This window comes from Gymnoscopelus braueri (assembly GCF_963280865.1).
Source record: "Gymnoscopelus braueri genome assembly, chromosome: 7".
NCBI lineage: Eukaryota > Metazoa > Chordata > Actinopteri > Myctophiformes > Myctophidae > Gymnoscopelus > Gymnoscopelus braueri.
In genome coordinates this window covers 13,134,770-13,152,269 of record NC_137608.1, presented here as the reverse complement: position 1 = coordinate 13,152,269, position 17,500 = coordinate 13,134,770, and positions in this window count along the sequence as shown.

Genomic DNA, 17,500 nt, shown 5'->3' with positions numbered 1-17,500 from the left:
CAATGCCTTGATATTAGTGAAACATAGAACAAAAAGGTGCAGGCTGAAGCCTTATTGTGCCTTATTGTGCTTACCGTACACTTTTAACATTTGAATAACTTAACCCATTAAGACAGGAACACATCTGTGTAACCACTTAAACCATTATTTTATACTTTGGCTATTCAAGAATAGCAGATATACAAGCTCATAGTGCTGCACTAAGTGCCACGCTATGAGCTTGTAGATCTGCTATTTCTTTGAAAAATCATGAAAATGTGTGCAAATCTTTGAATATATATTTTTCAAAGCAAACATGTGTAACTCAAATCTTTGCTTCTGGGCGGGTCCCTGGAACAACATATTTTGAGATGGGGGTCGGCGGGCCAAATACATATCATTTTGGGGGCTCTTGACATGAAAAAGTTTGAGCACCACTGATATTATAGAAAAATATCGTGTTGTCATACGGTTTTTAGAAAACTGTTAGGATTAAGAAGACATTTGTAGATGCATTCCCAGATTGAAAGGCTTAATGCATGTATGGCAGGCTGACTGAATGGATGGCTGAGTGTATGACTGTTGGCTGGATGCATGTCTAACTGAATGGATGTATGGCTTCATTGGCTGGCTGGCTGACTGACTGAATGGATGTATGGATATATGGCTGGCTGGCTGGCTGGCTGGTAAAGCTCAACGCACATCTCTTATGGATATACTATGGTCAGGTATAGACGCTGCGTGTGTCTCTACAAAAGACTTCCTGGAATGGGATCCATTGTGTCAGTCATCGCATATGTTCATGTGTTAATTAACACATACTCCCACTTTTGGCATATGGATGGAACGCCTTGCTTACGATGCTCGGTATCTTTGTCTTGGCTATGAAAAGAATGGCGCATCCATTGACTAAATGCTGTGTGTGTAAGAGTGTGTGTGTGCGCGCGCGTGTGTGTGTGTGTGTGTTTGCATAGACACAGGTGTGTCCATCTGCAGTACATTGAATGTGTGTGTGTGTGTGTGTGTGTGCACCTCTCATTAGCTCTCACGTAAAAAACAGAGACAGCTCCGTTTCAAAGATATGTGCCGTATCCATGCGTGAAAATGATATGCATGCTTCTTATTATTTTCTTTTTTTTTTTGCTGTCAGTTTTACTGACTGTATTTTATAATGAGAGGAGGTGGGAGGTGGAAGGAAGAGATGGATGGATGGACACAGGATGGAAATGCATGCAGGATAATACATGTGAACATAATCTGTCAAAAGGATAAAACACAGGCCTGTGTAGCGGTCCGGGCACTTAGGCTCCAATGTAGCCTGACAGCGCATCGCGGGTTCGAGTCCCGTTCCCGACGATCTTCGCTGCATGTCTCTCCCCATCTCTCTCTCCCTGTTTCCTGTCTCTCTCTACTGAAAACTATATTTAAAGGCCAAAGTCCCCAAAAGGATAAAACACAAAAGGGCTTGAGAGCTTATATCCATTGTGGTCCTTTGAGGGCAAATGTGAGTGTAAAATGAGTATGGGGGGGGGGTAGCATAGACATACGGAAAAATGTAATCAATAATGAATACATTACATTAGTATTGTTGTCTTTTTCATAAATAAATTCCCCTTTTTGCAAGTGTCGTGCAAAAGTATAGCAGAAATAGCCTATACAAACTTGTGATGCAGGTAAAGCTACAAGCGATGATTGCAAACATGCTGTTTTCGCCCAAAATGTTCGCCCTTCAGAACAGGGATGCTAGGGTTCATGTGGTTAAACCAATGACATTAACAAGAGCTTAGTGATTAAATAATGACATTGGATCCATTGGAAACAGAGGTTCTTATTTATATTTTTTTCATTTCCTGAAAATGTACGGTTTTGGGCAAACATTTTTTTTGCCAGACAGCAACGCTGTACTGTATTATGTATGTATACGTACATGTGTTTTATTGGCTTGGTTGTCTTCATTATTTCAGAAATCCAACTCCAACACATCCGAGTGTCGTGGCAGAGAAAGAGGGATTATGCTAATTGCGAGGTAGGAAGCCGCGGTGTGTGAGACCCCGTATTATAACCACAGATTAGTGAATAATGTAATATCTGCATGGGGGCTTCCCACTCAGGTTACACAATGTAGTACTCTGCAACCCTCCATCCACATCCATCCATCCATCCAGCTCTCTCTCCCTTTGTCTCTCTGACTCATGTTCTCTTCCTCTCCTCTCCTCTCCTCTCCTCTCCTCTCCTCTCCTCTCCTCTCCTCTCCTCTCCTCTCCTCTCCTCTCCTCTCCTCTCCTCTCCCCTCCCCTCCTCTTCGACCTGGCACTTGATCCCTGCGCCCGGCAGCAGATAGTTCAGCCGGGATTAATATTTCTGAGGCTTTGATGTGCTGAACCGTGTTTCAACAAAGAAAGGGAGAGTTTGTGGGGTTGAGGGGTGCGAGCGACGGGCAGAGGGAGAGAGAGAGAGAATGAGACGATGTGAAGAATGAAGGAAATAAAGGGATAAAGACGTGGAGAGAAAGAGAAAGAGAGACGAGAGACAGAGAAGGTGGCTGAGATGTGAAGGATCCTCACTTGGCAGTCAAATGTATAATCTCATATTGCGTGCGTGCGTGCATGCGTGCGTGTGCGTGCGTGTGCACGTGTGTCTGTGGGTGTGTGTGTGTGTAGGACCCCCTGTTAGCAGCTGCCGGGCCCCCACCCCGGGGCTCTGTTAGGGGGGGAGGGGGAGGGGGGAGCATTGTCGTCTCTGTGGCTGTGGCTGAGGTCAACAACAGCGAGGAGGACTGCACCTCCTCCCCACCACCACCTCCCTGCATGGACCTCCTCTATTAGACCAATCACTCACAGCCAGCTGACCCCCCCCCCCCCCCCCCCCCCCCCCACCACCACACACACACACACACATCAGCTAGCTCGGCCCAGAGGCTGACAGGAAATAGACAACAGCAGAGGCGTTGGTGGAGGATGATGACGCAGAGAGAGAGAGAGAGAGAGAGAGAGAGAGAGAGAGAGAGAGAGAGAGAGAGAGAGAGAGAGAGAGAGAGAGAGAGAGAGAGAGAGAGAGAGAGAGAGAGAGAGAGAGAGAGAGAGAGAGAGTTTAGCATGGTTTCAGCTGAGGTGCCAAAGGTGAGAGGAGAGAGAGTGGTGGGCGAGAGCGCCCTTAATCTGCAGGCTGACGAGGGCACAGGGAGCCTCCATACAATAATTACATCACAGTCAAATGGCTCTGTATCTGACAGCAACACATTTCTGCCCTGCAGGAAAATCCCTGCCTAATTGTAATCTGCCAAAACCGGGAGAGAGTGCGAGAAGTGCCTACCTTTTGACTGGAGAGGTTCCTTTCTTGTGTGTGCGTGTGCATGTGCATGTGTGCGTGTGTATGTGTGTGTACAACTGTGTGCCATACGAGTGTAACGAATACACGGCTAAACAGCAGTCTCTCAAAGGAAAATGCATGCATCCCCATTGACATGTGAGTCTAAATGAATTCACCTCGCGTACATACTGTACTACTACTGTGTGTGTGTGTGTGTGTGTGTGTGTGTGTGTGTGTGTGTGTGTGTGTGTGTGTGTGTGTGTGTGTGTGTGTGTGTGTGTGTGTGTGTGTGTGTGTGTGTGTGTGTGTGTGTGTGTGTGTGTGTGTGTGTGTGTTCTCTGCGTATCTCTGACTTAATTAATATGACACTACAGTATATTTATGTGTGCAGTGGCACATAATTGTGTATTATTTGTTGGCTGTATAGAGGTGCTTGTGAAAGGTACGTGGATGGATGGAGGAGTTAAAGAAGTATAGTATATATCCTATATACATGTGCTTATGTGTATAAAATACACATGCACATGTGTCTATACATATATGCACGCACGCACGCACGCACGCACGCACGCACGCACGCACGCACGCACGCACGCATGCACGCACGCACGCACGCACGCACGCACGCACGCACGCACGCACACAAATCAAGAATATTTAGATTTTGAATCAAAGTACCACCAAAGATATATCCTATGGTGTAGTGGTGTCTGGAGAAGTGGGTTAAACTCTAAATTTGACCCAATTCTCTGTAGCTCTGGACAATCAATTAAAAGCAGTGTGTTATCATCAGAAGGAGTTGGGCATGGAGCTTCAGGCCCGGCCTGTCCCGGCCTGGACCGGCCTGTCCCGGCCTGGCTTCAGGGCATGCACCGTCTTCAGGTAACAGCTCCTTATCTGCTTGCTGATTGCCTTCGCACTCCTCCATCTGTCTCACGTTGGCGTCTCAATCAGCCCTTTGAATAACCTGACTCCCTCTCTGGCTGAGCCCACAGGGCAGAAGTCTCCCACCATCCTCTACCCCCTCTCTCTCTCTCTCTCTCTTCTCTCCTCTCTCTCTCTCTCTCTCTCTCTCCCTTCCTCTCTCTCTCCCTCTCTCACCTCCTAAATCTCGCTCTCTCTCTCCGTCTTCCAGGGAGATCTCCCCCATATCCCCCCCCCCCCTGTCTCTTTGTGGCTCTCTCTGTCACTCTCTCTCTCTCCCTACGCCGTGCGACTAGACGTTGAATATTAATGCAGAAAACCCACTCTGTCTCTCTGTGAACTCTGGAGAAAATAAACCAACAAAGGTCTCCACATGTGCCAGGGTGTGTCAGCCTCCTGCGGAGACCCTCACTCCCCCTGATCTGAGCTGTGTACACACACACACACACACACACACACACACACACACACACACACACACACGCACACCGTAATTGTAGCTGACATCACAATCTGGGTCGTCGTGCCTTCTGAGATGCGAGAAAGGAAAGCAAAAGCAGAATAATGTTGTGAATAAGTAGAATTTCCAGCAATTTGTTTGACAACTTTCTTTGCAGTAGTGATCTTGTGATCTTCACTTATTTTTAGCACGGATCACATGGAATATTCCTCTCTGTCTCTATCTCTCTATCTCTATCTATCTATCTATCCTATCTATCCTGCATATATACAGTATACATGTGTATACACACACGTGCACACACACATGCATATACATATACATATAGATATAGATATAGACATAGATATATAGGTATATATAAACCTTTATTTATAGAGCACCTTTCAGGGATTCAGAGCTGCCAGAACGACAGCAGCAGAATATCACACAGGAGATGGTCAACAAACAGTAAAATAAACATAGAAGCAATGGCAGAAAGGGCATAGAGCATAGCATAAATAAAGCACTTGTCTGGCTAGCCTAATATCCTCCTAGTGTGTGTGAGTGTGAGCGTGTGTGTGTGTGTGTGTGTGTGTGTGTGTGTGTGTGTGTGTGTGTGTGTGCGTGTGCGTGTGTGTGTGTGTGAGCGTGTGTGCGTGTGCGTGCGTATACTGTATATATTCTTTGCTGAACATCGTAATGTGGACATTCGAAGGGACACGAGCAGCAGCCAGGCCTAGAGAAATGAGAACTTGCACCTAAATTGTGTGTGTGTGGAAGCTGCTTGCTTCCGAGAGCATGCAGCTAGGGAGGAAAAAAAAGTCGACTTTCACCTTAAAGTTGTGGGAGTTGTCGAGCACAACTCCGGGGCATCGCTAAGTTGAGCTTGGCAAAGTCCCGTTGCCGACAGCGCTGACATGATACACCCAGCACTCCCACTCACCTCCCACCCTGGGCCCAGTACTACAGGACTATACTGCTGCTGTCAAGACTACTTCTAGTTATCTCCTACTGCACTCACACGGAGCGATGGGGAGCCAGAGGAGGAGAGGAGGAGAGAGGCATAGCCAGGGCTCAGTATATTCCGCAATTAACCCATTTAGACCGGGGAGAGAATCTGTGTCATTTTTTTTATTTCCTTAAGGCTATTCAAAAATAGGAGATTTTGAGCTTGTAGATCTGCTATTTTTGAAAAATCTTGAAAATGTGTGCAAATCTTTGAATGTATATATTTTGTTTTAAGGCAAACATTTGTAACTCAAATCTTTGCTTCTGGGGGATTCTACAAATGTCTTCTAAATCCTAACAGTTTTCTTTTTTTTATTATTTAAAATTATATTTGGCCGCCGACCCCATCTCAAAATATTTTGTTCCAGGGACCCCCAGAAGCAAAGATTTGAGTTACAAATGTACCCTTTAAAAATATATATTCAAATATTTCTCAAAAATGTTCAAGATTTTTCAAAAATCGCAGAGTGCCGCACAATGAGCTTGTATATCTGCTATTATTGAATGGCCAAAGAATAACATAATGGATAAAGTGGTTACACAGAGATGCGTTCCCGGTTTGGATGGGTTAAAACAACTGAGCACAGACAGTGAGAGGGTTGAACAAAGGTAGGAATGCAGTGGAGGTGAGTGAGAGGATGAGTGAGAGGTAGAAGTGAAGGGAGAGAGGGGATGAGAGAAGATAAGAAATGTAATAGCAAGCCAGTGAGGGTGCGAGCGAGTGAGTGAGTGAGTGAGTGAGTGAGTGAATGAGCTATAGCAACAGGAGAGAAGGGCTGAAGGTGGGAAAGAGTGAGTGAGTGAGTTAGCAAGCAAGCAACAGGAGGAGAGAAGGACTGAACGTGAGTGAGTGAGCGAGCGAGCAAAGGTTTGAAGGTACTTTAGGAAGATGGAGAGATTGAGTGAGTGAACGAGCCAGCGAGCGAGCGTCAGGATTGAAGAACTGAGGGTACAGTTACACGGCAGTTGAGTGAGCGAGCGAGAGAGGAGTGCGTTATAGAGACTGGAGCGGGCGAGCGTATACACGACACGTCTGCGTTTGATCGCCTTCCCGCATCCCCCCACACCCCCCGCCACCCCCCACCCTCACCCCACGTTTTGACACCGTAAAAATAAAATAGCTTCCTCCTCGACTCCTGTGCCGCGACACTTCACTTCAGTGGATGGCTCACTCTGTCCGGTTCGACTGCAGCTCCTGTAAGTTACCGAGGCTGTGCCTGTCCTCCCTCGCTGTGTGTTTATTATGGGAGCTGCCGGCTTGAAGACCACAGAGGAAATGCAATATGAAAGCTGACTGGGTGAGACAGAGTATCACAGTGGCTTTTCCGTTTGTTTGCCGTACCCCAGCATGGCGCATGTCTCGTTGTGGCTACGTGGAGCTCCATCATCGCACGGCGGGCCCACCACCCCGGCGCTCTCTCCTCCCAAGTCGAGAGAGCGGCACTTACACAAAGAACAATAAAAGGCACGACAGTGTTCCTATTAGACGACTTAAAGAAATGTCATTCCTCATGAGAGCATAATGCGTACTGTAGGCCTCTATGGGAAGTTTGAGCGGTTTGTACGGTATACGCCTCGTTTTGCAAGAGGTGCTATTATTATTTTTTGCATTGGAATTCCCGTAGGGGAATCTTAGATCGTCTAAGAACTGTCTTCCAGGAAATGAACGAATCACCCCAGCGATTCTACTCGTACAGTATGGATATGAAGCATCAACTGACGGGGAAGAAGTACGAATTTATCCAAAATCGCCAGAGTGATTTGTTTTTGGAACACAGTTCTTATGACGCAATCTAAGATTTGCCTATGGGAATTCCAATACCAAAAAATATGGCTGTGACCCAGGGGTAGTGGGAGTGACGTCAGGACTTCGGTACTCTATTATTGTCTTGTTTTAAGCTTTGTTCCAAATCTTTTCATCACAGATCAAGTAATAATCCCTTGTGATATTCATAATAAACTTTCTATTTCTGTGTGGGTTACTTTATAAATGGCTATATAAAATATGGTTACTTTTTAGGGGCCATGCACTGTAAGATCCAGAATGTTGATGAATACGTACATATTGTACAGTTTATACAGTATGAACTGAACTAATAGACCCCCCATTCAGTTCCTATCCAGCTTTGTCCCCCTTTAAGTGTGTAGTAGTCTACCTGAACATCTCTTTCTGTTTACTTGATCCATTAAGACCGGGAAAGCATCTGTGTCATTTTAAGATTTATTTGGCTATTTAAAAAAATCGTGAACATTTTAGTTTGAACATAATTATATGTATTTTTTTAAAGCGAACATTTGTAACTCAAACAGGGTTCAAATCCATGGTAGAAGAGGAAAGTTACATAGTGCAGCTTTAATTATACGGTACTCAAGTAAATGTACTTCAGTTACTGTCCACCACATGCGTTTGAGCCACTGACAGTCAGTCAGTCAGTCAGTCGGGTCGGTCGGGATCGTCGGTCGGTCGGTCGGTTCGGGTCGGTTCGGTCGGTCGGTCAGTCAGTCAGTTCGGTCGGTCCAGTAGGGGACTGACTGTAGCCTATACTGACTGTAGGACTGTACCCCCAGCTCACACTGCAGTACAGTGGCTGATAAATGATGGCTCCATGCAGCATCAACACCTCACCCACTGATGTCACATGAGATTTTTAGACTGTAGGTGACAACCAAGTAATAACTCCTTTCTCTCTCTCTCTCTCTCTCTCTCTCTCTCTCTCTCTCTCTCTCTCTCTCTCTCTCTCTCTCTCTCTCTCTCTCTCTCTCGCTCTCTCTCTCTGTCCTCCACCGCTCTCACTTAACGCCTTACCATCCAGCTCTGTCTAGAGAGCATAGTTGCATGTCTCTGTTATCTCTCTCTCTCTCTCTCTCTCTCTCTCTCTCTCTCTCTCTTCTCTCTCTCTTCTCTCTCTCTCTCTCTCTCTCTCTCTCCCTGTCATTCCAGTCTTAGCTTCTCTTCCTCCATCTCTCTCTCTCTCTCTCTCTCTCTCCATCTCTCTCTCTCTCTCTCTCTCTCTCTCTCTCTCTCTCTCTCTCTCTCTCTCTCTCTCTCTCTCTCTCTCTCTCTCTCCTCTCTCTCTCTCTCTCTCTCCCATCATCCATGTGATGTGTGATATGTATCATTGCTTAAGACTACTCCGCGGCCGGGCATGTTGACATTCCCTCGTGCCTCTTCATCTCTCCCTGCTGACCTGAGTGCTGTTGAGTTGTGTTGATTAATGCTATTGATTGCTCCACACACACACTCCTGCTTGACTGTCGGTCGAGCGAGGCAAGGGATAGGGTGAGAGAGAGAGAGAGAGAGAGATGGTAAGGAAGAGAAAAAAAACATGACCTCTCACTCATTCAGTGTAGTATTTTTTTTTCTTTTCTTTTTTACACACAAGCTCTGTTTCCATGGAAACCATACCATAGGGAGAATGAGAGATGGAGAGAATATAGATACAGGGAGGAGGAGGAGGGGGAGGTAGGGGGGGATGAGAGGGTCTGGAGTGCAGGTGAGAGGAGAACATGGGAAGTTCACGCACTCCAGGCTGCCTGGCTGCCAATCTTGGACAGCTGTGTGTGTGTGTGTGTGTGTGTGTTGAGAAGTTTTTTTTTTACCTAAGTAAAAGTATCAATACCGCAATGTTGAAATACTCTATTACAAGTAAAAGTCTGGTATTTTACTTCAGTAAAAGTACAGGTATTGGCATAAAAATATACTTAATAATAATATTTGATAGAAAATAAGTCACTTTCTGGGTAAACTACTCCTTTAAGTACTCGCGTAAATGTACTGTGTGTGTGTGTGTGTGTGTGTGTGTGTGTGTGTGTGTGTGTGTGTGTGTGTGTGTGTGTGTGTGTGTGTGTGTGTGTGTGTGTGTGTGTGTGTGTGTGTGTGTGTGTGTGTGTGTGTGTGTGTGTGTGTGTGTGTGTGCGTGCGTGCGTGCGTGCGTGCGTGCGTGCATGTGAGGAGTTTCCCAGCGCATGCAGTGAGGCATCAATGGGACTAACAGAGTGGATGTCAATACTCTCTCCCTCCCGGACGCCTGATAAAGTGCTGTCAATAGCAATGAGGAGCTGTCGATACCTGTACAGTACAAGAGAATCTCACTCACTTCCACTTAGTGTACTGTAAGTACAGGAGCTCATTAACACACAGTGACTGTGTTCATTTAACCACATGAACCCTATAGCGTCCCTATTCTATTCAACATCTCACCAGCCACCCTAAGCGCCCTAAGCGTCAGTGGTGGAAAAAGTACAAAAGTAATGGTATCAAAATGTACTTAAAGTACCAAAAGTAAAAGTACTAAAATGTTTGAAAATAGCAGATCTACAAGATCACAACGTGTCGTGATGCGACGTGTTGTGAGCTTGTAGATCGGCTATTTTCAAATAGCCTAGGTATAAAATAAGGCTAGTGGTTAATGTATGTTTTATAATGTAATAATTTATATCTGCAAAGTAACTAGTAACTAAAGTTTTCAAATAATTGTTGTGGAGTAAAAGTACAATATTTGCCTCTGAGCTGTAGTGGGGTAGAAAGTATTGCAAATTGGAAATACTTTAGTAAAGTAAGTAACTCAAAATTGTACATGTACTTAAGTACATGTACTTAGTTACTTTCCACCACTGCCTACATGTATAGCATCCCTATTTTATTCAACATCTCACCAGCCACCCTAAGCCCCCAAGAGACGGTGGGGGCTGTAGCATGCCACTTGGACACAGGCCGGGTCTGATCAGCCTCGGTCCGGTCGCCTGTGTCTGTCGCCTGTGTCTGTTGCAAGACCTGAAACACCCAGTGACTCCAGGAAACAACACTGATGATGTATGTGTCCACGTTTGTGCATCAGTAGATGTTGCATTAACTTCTGGTGTGAACATCAAAATAGCTCTATACACTCTCACAACGTGACCCATTGTGAGTATGTAAGATTGGCTATATTCCGCAAAGAAATATTGATAGATATAATTGATAATAATCTATAATAATCTATAACGTTAAGATAGATTTGGTGTAGACGGGGGGAAAAAAGCAGTCCAAGTACAGTTGTATCTCAGGTCCAGTTCACTGAGTCTTGAGGGTACAACTGGTTAACGATCAAGATCCCAATGCGTTGTCCTTCCCGTGACCGGGTCAAGGTCCGTTGTACTGTGTGATGATGTGAGGGTATAGTGAGTGGGGTTTTCCCCTGTCCTGTCCTGTCCTATCCTATCCTGTCCTGCATGCGTCTAGCTGCAGGAGTTTCCTCTGCTCCCAGGCCTCTACAGGACACATGGGGACACTCACACCACAACTATGGCTCACTGCAAGCTCCCATGAAGCTCTGAAATCCCAGGGAGATGGATTCAAGCCCTGGTATGAAGTGTGTGTGTGTGTGTGTGTGTGTGTGTGTGTGTGTGTGTGTGTGTGTGTGTGTGTGTGTGTGTGTGTGTGTGTGTGTGTGTGTGTGTGTGTGTGTGTGTGTGTGTGTGTGTGTGTGTGTGTGTGTGTGTGTGTGTACACAGACAGGATGTTCTGCAGTGTGTGAACCAGGATCTGTCCCACTGAATCAGCTGGTGTACAGGAAGACAGGAAACATGCTGCATGTGTGAGGATTGTGGACTATGTGATATTTGTCACTGTGTGTGTGTGTGTGCGTGCATGTGTGCGTTTGTTCGTGTGGTAAAGCTTACTCAGTGGCTGTTTTTAGCCGTCTTTCTTTCTGTGACTCGCTCTCTCACTCACACGCGCGCACACACACACACACACACACACACACACACACACACACACACACACACACACACACACACACACACACACACACACACACACACACACACACACACACACAGTGCGTGGTGTTGAGTGGAGCAGGGCGTGACCTTGGTGAGGTGCTGTGATGCCTTGATGCATGATGCCTTCAACAGCCTTCGTTCTAAAACAGACACATCATATGCTGTTGGTATACATGTACATACATATATATATACATGCACATACATGTGCTACATGGGGGGGGGCGGGGCTCTGTGGATGTTTGTGAGCCTGCATTCGTTTGAGGAAATATTTGTACAACTATATATAGTCCAGAGAATGTGTGTGTGTGTGTGTGTGTGTGTGTGTGTGCGTGTGTTTTTGCAACTGCGTGGGGACTTGCGACTGACAACACACCAACGGTGTGGGGACACCAATCCACGTGGGGACCCAAATGCGGGTCCCCACGTGGTTTATCACTTAAATCGATCGAAAAAGCATAGCTGATATGCCTAGTGTCTTTTTTTTTGTTTGTCCCACACATACTGAAATTATGACATGTGTTTGAAAAGAGTGTAAAAATGTCTCCCTCTAGAGACTACAATCGGTAGTGCAGAAGGTGTGAGTGTCTCTAAAACTCTCTAACATCCAGCCAAACAGCCAGCGTCTGATTGGCTGAATGGAAGGAAGGGCCCGCCCTTCCTTTTACTCACATTGAGAGCAAACAGCTGCGTGCATTGCGTTGGTCTGGTTGAACGAGCAGTTGCGGTGAGAAGATGCGGAGGTCTCGATTTTACGATATAAAGGTATGTTTTCAAACAATTGTGTACATATTTTGTAACATATTTATTGTCTTTGCAGTGTGAGTTCAACTTATATGTGTTCAGGTCCAGCAAAGAGGGACATAACTCGCGAGTTATAAAACAAATGAGGAAATCATTTGTTTGTTTTTTTCTCTAGCCCTGGTCCAGAGCGTTAGTGAGTTAGATGGAACTGAATTTAAAAAGTATCAAAATATATTGTATTGAAAATAGCAGAAAATAGACGATCTACTAGTCTAGCTGTGAGCTTGTAGATCGTCTATTTTCAAATGACTGCAATGTGTACGGTTGCACGTCAGTGTTGCCATGTCAGTTTATTATACTGTAAGTGGCGTTTTTTGGGGCTTGTAGATCGGCTATAATAGCCGATGTATACATAGGTTTAACAGGGGGTCCGCGAAATTCTTTGATTTAAAAATTAAAAGTTTGAAAACTTTTTGTTATTTTCCCAAAAATGTCTATGTCTTTAAACATAACATGACATATTTGAATAGCTTAGCATTGAATGCACAATAACATGGTATGTTTATACATATTTTGTAGAGAAAGAAAGGGTCTTTTGCACACCTACTGGGACAATCTATGTTTATACATATAAAACACAATTTTATACATAAATATATAATATATGTGGTGGCCTACCCCCTACCCTACGAGGTAGGGGGTCCCTGCTCCATCACCCCATCAGTTTGGGGGTCCCTGGTCTGAAAAGGTTGAAGACCCCTGGTTTAAAGTGCTCATGTGGCCTTTCTTTTGGGCATCTTTTCATAGACCTGGTTGCGTGTTTCTCTCACAAAACCTGGCAACACTGGGCATTGTAAATGTAAAACATTCTGCTCCATGACTCTTTACTTCTGCTCCCTTCCCCCATCACCTCAACGAGCTTCAATCAAAGCCAATGCTGTCTTCCCCTCCCACCCTGCACTTTTCACGTTGTTAGCAAACTGCAGCCTCAAAGCACACGTGTCACTAATGATGCTAATTAGGTGTAGACCGATCTGTGCTGTTGAATTCGAGGGACAAGCTTGGCTAGGCAAGGCAAGGCAACTTTATTTATATAGCACTTTTCATACACAGGGCAATTCAAAGTGCTTTACAGCATGAAAAATAATACAAAGTGCAACAATGCACTTAAAAAAGAAATGGAGAATATAATAGATACAATTAAAATAAGATACAATTAAAATAAGATAAAGGAGCAAAATAAATACTCCAACCTTTATACAAAACATGATAATAATAAAAAGTGACATTGTCATTTAAAGACCAGGCAAGACCTAGCTGTTCTTAGCCATCATTGGGTAGGGTAAGCAATGTTAAATAAATATGTTTTTAACTTGGACTTAAAAACAGCTATGGTTGGGGATTGTCTAATGTAAGCTGGAATATTGTTCCAGGTTTGTGGTGCATAGTAGTGAAATGCTGCTTCACCATGTTTTGTTTCAACAAATGGAACAATTAATAGGCCAGCCCCAGATGACCTAAGGGTCCTAAGATGTAGCTGGGCCCAGAGCCACAGAGACATTTATAGACAAGTAACACAATTTTAAAATCAATTCTCTGGGGGACAGGTAAATGTAAAGATTTTAGGACTGGTGTAATATGGTCATATTTTCTGCTTGCAACTTAATTTAAGCTGTACTGGTTAATTTGATTACAGGTAAAATAAACGTTTGGCGAACTGTTTTGTAATGTGTTATTTATAATTCAGTTCATAAGAAATGCTGCTACAAGTGGGAGCTAATTATAATGCTGCATTTGATAGAACAAAACAGGACTTATAGGCCTATTGTTTATCATTTAAAACAGGGGTCTTCAACAGAGGGTCTGGGACCCCTAGGGGGTCCTCAGAGTTACTCCAGGGGGTCCGCCAAATCTGTGTGATAAGATTTTTTTTTTTACCTAACCACTTGAACCCTAGCATCACTTTTCTGAGGAGAACCTAAGCCAAAACTAGCAGATCTACAAGCTCACAACACAGTGTTGTGAGCTTGTAGATCGGCTATTTTTAACCAGAATCGGTCGATCCCTAATAACAATGAAGGCTGTTCCAATGTGGTGAAACAGTCAGTGTGTTATGTGCATTATTGTGTACTCTGCTACACCAGTGGGTCTCAAAAGTGTGGTTCAGTTGCCCTTGTGGTTCCTTGAGGGGGTTCCAAATGGCCCCTTACGGGTGTGTAACTCTCAGTGTACAAATGTGGCGGTATGTCAAAGTACCAAGAAATCTGACTAAGACAAAGATGTTATTCCATATTGAGTCTGACCTCCCTCGTTTTCTCACAGGCTCAACAAAAGAAGTGACGTCCGTCATGGCCCTGGTGAAAGGAGTCATGCCATCCTCCAGCTTCCAGGTAACTGATTATTTAGCATCGCAATAAGTTTAGTTTTTAAAAGTGTTTAAATGTTGGGAAAAAACAGTACTTGAAAAATATGTAGGCCTATATACAGTATGTGAATACCTCGCTATACGAACGGCTTGCTATTATTGCTAGCCTTGCCTTGCACAACGCTGTGTTGTGTGTGTTGTGGAAATGAGCGCATTGTAATATGAGGCCAGTCCCTCCCAAAATGATTGATTATGCAATGGGATATGCAGGGTTTGTATGTGATTCAAGCAGTGCTTTAAAGTCGAACTTGGCAAAAAGAAGGCGATGACTAGTTTTGACTGTTGTGTTCCAGGAGTTTCTTGTTGGTGAGGTAGTGCTGGCGCGATGGACAGACTGTCACGATTACCCTGCAACAATCAAGTCAGTTGAGAAAGGTTTGAATCACTGAAACACATTTTCATCAAGACAGTAACTAGACATGGTATTTGTTATAAATGGACATGTCCATGTTTCTGAAGCCCTCTTCTGTTTTTTGACAGCCGGGAGGTACACGGTGCTGTTCGACGATGGGGTGGTCCACTGTGTAAAGACCATACATTTGAAGCCCATGCCCGTGGCGAACAGCACCCTCACACACAACGAGGTTGCACCCTCCAGCATGCAGGTGACAATATGTAGATTGTGGTTATAGGTCCCTCTCAATATGTTTTCCTTCTTTCATAAGCCTCCTCATGCCTGGTCTGTCTGTACTGCCTCCAGTCTGGTGTGTAGTGATCTAAACTATGGTCTCCCTTGTTTAAGGTGGACGTCCCATCCCAACCGATGAGGGAGGAGGAGGATCATCAGCAGCGAGCGAGAACTTTCCCGGGCGAGAATCGCCTCCCCAAGAAGTCTCGGTAGGTCACGAACACCTCACCTCACTGAACCCCCCCCCCCCCCCGTGTAACAAACCATGCTGGATTCATCACTATGCGCTTGTATTTCTACTGATGTATATACATATGGCACTCAGGTTAATTGGAACATGACTGACAGTATTGTGTGTCATGCTTTGCAGTCGCAAGAAAATGGTGAACAACACTCTGACACTAGCCTCCCCGATGCCAACCGAGTCCATGCCCGTGGCGAACAGCACCCTCACACACAACGAGGTTGCTCCCTCCAGCATGCAGGTGACAATATGTAGATTGTGGTTATAGGTCCCTCTCAATATGTTTTCCTTCTTTCATAAGCCTCCTCATGCCTGGTCTGTCTGTACTGCCTCCAGTCTGGTGTGTAGTGATCTAAACTATGGTCTCCCTTGTTTAAGGTGGACGTCCCATCCCAACCGATGAGGGAGGAGGAGGATCATCAGCAGCGAGCGAGAACTTTCCCGGGCGAGAATCGCCTCCCCAAGAAGTCTCGGTAGGTCACGAACACCTCACCTCACTGAACCCCCCCCCCCCCCGTGTAACAAACCATGCTGGATTCATCACTATGCGCTTGTATTTCTACTGATGTATATACATATGGCACTCAGGTTAATTGGAACATGACTGACAGTATTGTGTGTCATGCTTTGCAGTCGCAAGAAAATGGTGAACAACACTCTGACACTAGCCTCCCCGATGCCAACCGAGTCCATGCCCGTGGCGAACAGCACCCTCACACACAACGAGGTTGCTCCCTCCAGCATGCAGGTGACAATATGTAGATTGTGGTTATAGGTCCCTCTCAATATGTTTTCCTTCTTTCATAAGCCTCCTCATGCCTGGTCTGTCTGTACTGCCTCCAGTCTGGTGTGTAGTGATCTAAACTATGGTCTCCCTTGTTTAAGGTGGACGTCCCATCCCAACCGATGAGGGAGGAGGAGGATCATCAGCAGCGAGCGAGAACTTTCCCGGGCGAGAATCGCCTCCCCAAGAAGTCTCGGTAGGTCACGAACACCTCACCTCACTGAACCCCCCCCCCCCCCCGTGTAACAAACCATGCTGGATTCATCACTATGCGCTTGTATTTCTACTGATGTATATACATATGGCACTCAGGTTAATTGGAACATGACTGACAGTATTGTGTGTCATGCTTTGCAGTCGCAAGAAAATGGTGAACAACACTCTGACACTAGCCTCCCCGATGCCAACCGAGTCCATGCCCGTGGCGAACAGCACCCTCACACACAACGAGGTTGCTCCCTCCAGCATGCAGGTGACAATATGTAGATTGTGGTTATAGGTCCCTCTCAATATGTTTTCCTTCTTTCATAAGCCTCCTCATGCCTGGTCTGTCTGTACTGCCTCCAGTCTGGTGTGTAGTGATCTAAACTATGGTCTCCCTTGTTTAAGGTGGACGTCCCATCCCAACCGATGAGGGAGGAGGAGGATCATCAGCAGCGAGCGAGAACTTTCCCGGGCGAGAATCGCCTCCCCAAGAAGTCTCGGTAGGTCACGAACACCTCACCTCACTGAACCCCCCCCCCCCCCCGTGTAACAAACCATGCTGGATTCATCACTATGCGCTTGTATTTCTACTGATGTATATACATATGGCACTCAGGTTAATTGGAACATGACTGACAGTATTGTGTGTCATGCTTTGCAGTCGCAAGAAAATGGTGAACAACACTCTGACACTAGCCTCCCCGATGCCAACCGAGTCCATGCCCGTGGCGAACAGCACCCTCACACACAACGACGTTGCACCCTCCAGCATGCAGGTGACAATATGTAGATTGTGGTTATAGGTCCCTCTCAATATGTTTTCCTTCTTTCATAAGCCTCCTCATGCCTGGTCTGTCTGTACTGCCTCCAGTCTGGTGTGTAGTGATCTAAACTATGGTCTCCCTTGTTTAAGGTGGACGTCCCATCCCAACCGATGAGGGAGGAGGAGGATCATCAGCAGCGAGCGAGAACTTTCCCGGGCGAGAATCGCCTCCCCAAGAAGTCTCGGTAGGTCACGAACACCTCACCTCACTGAACCCCCC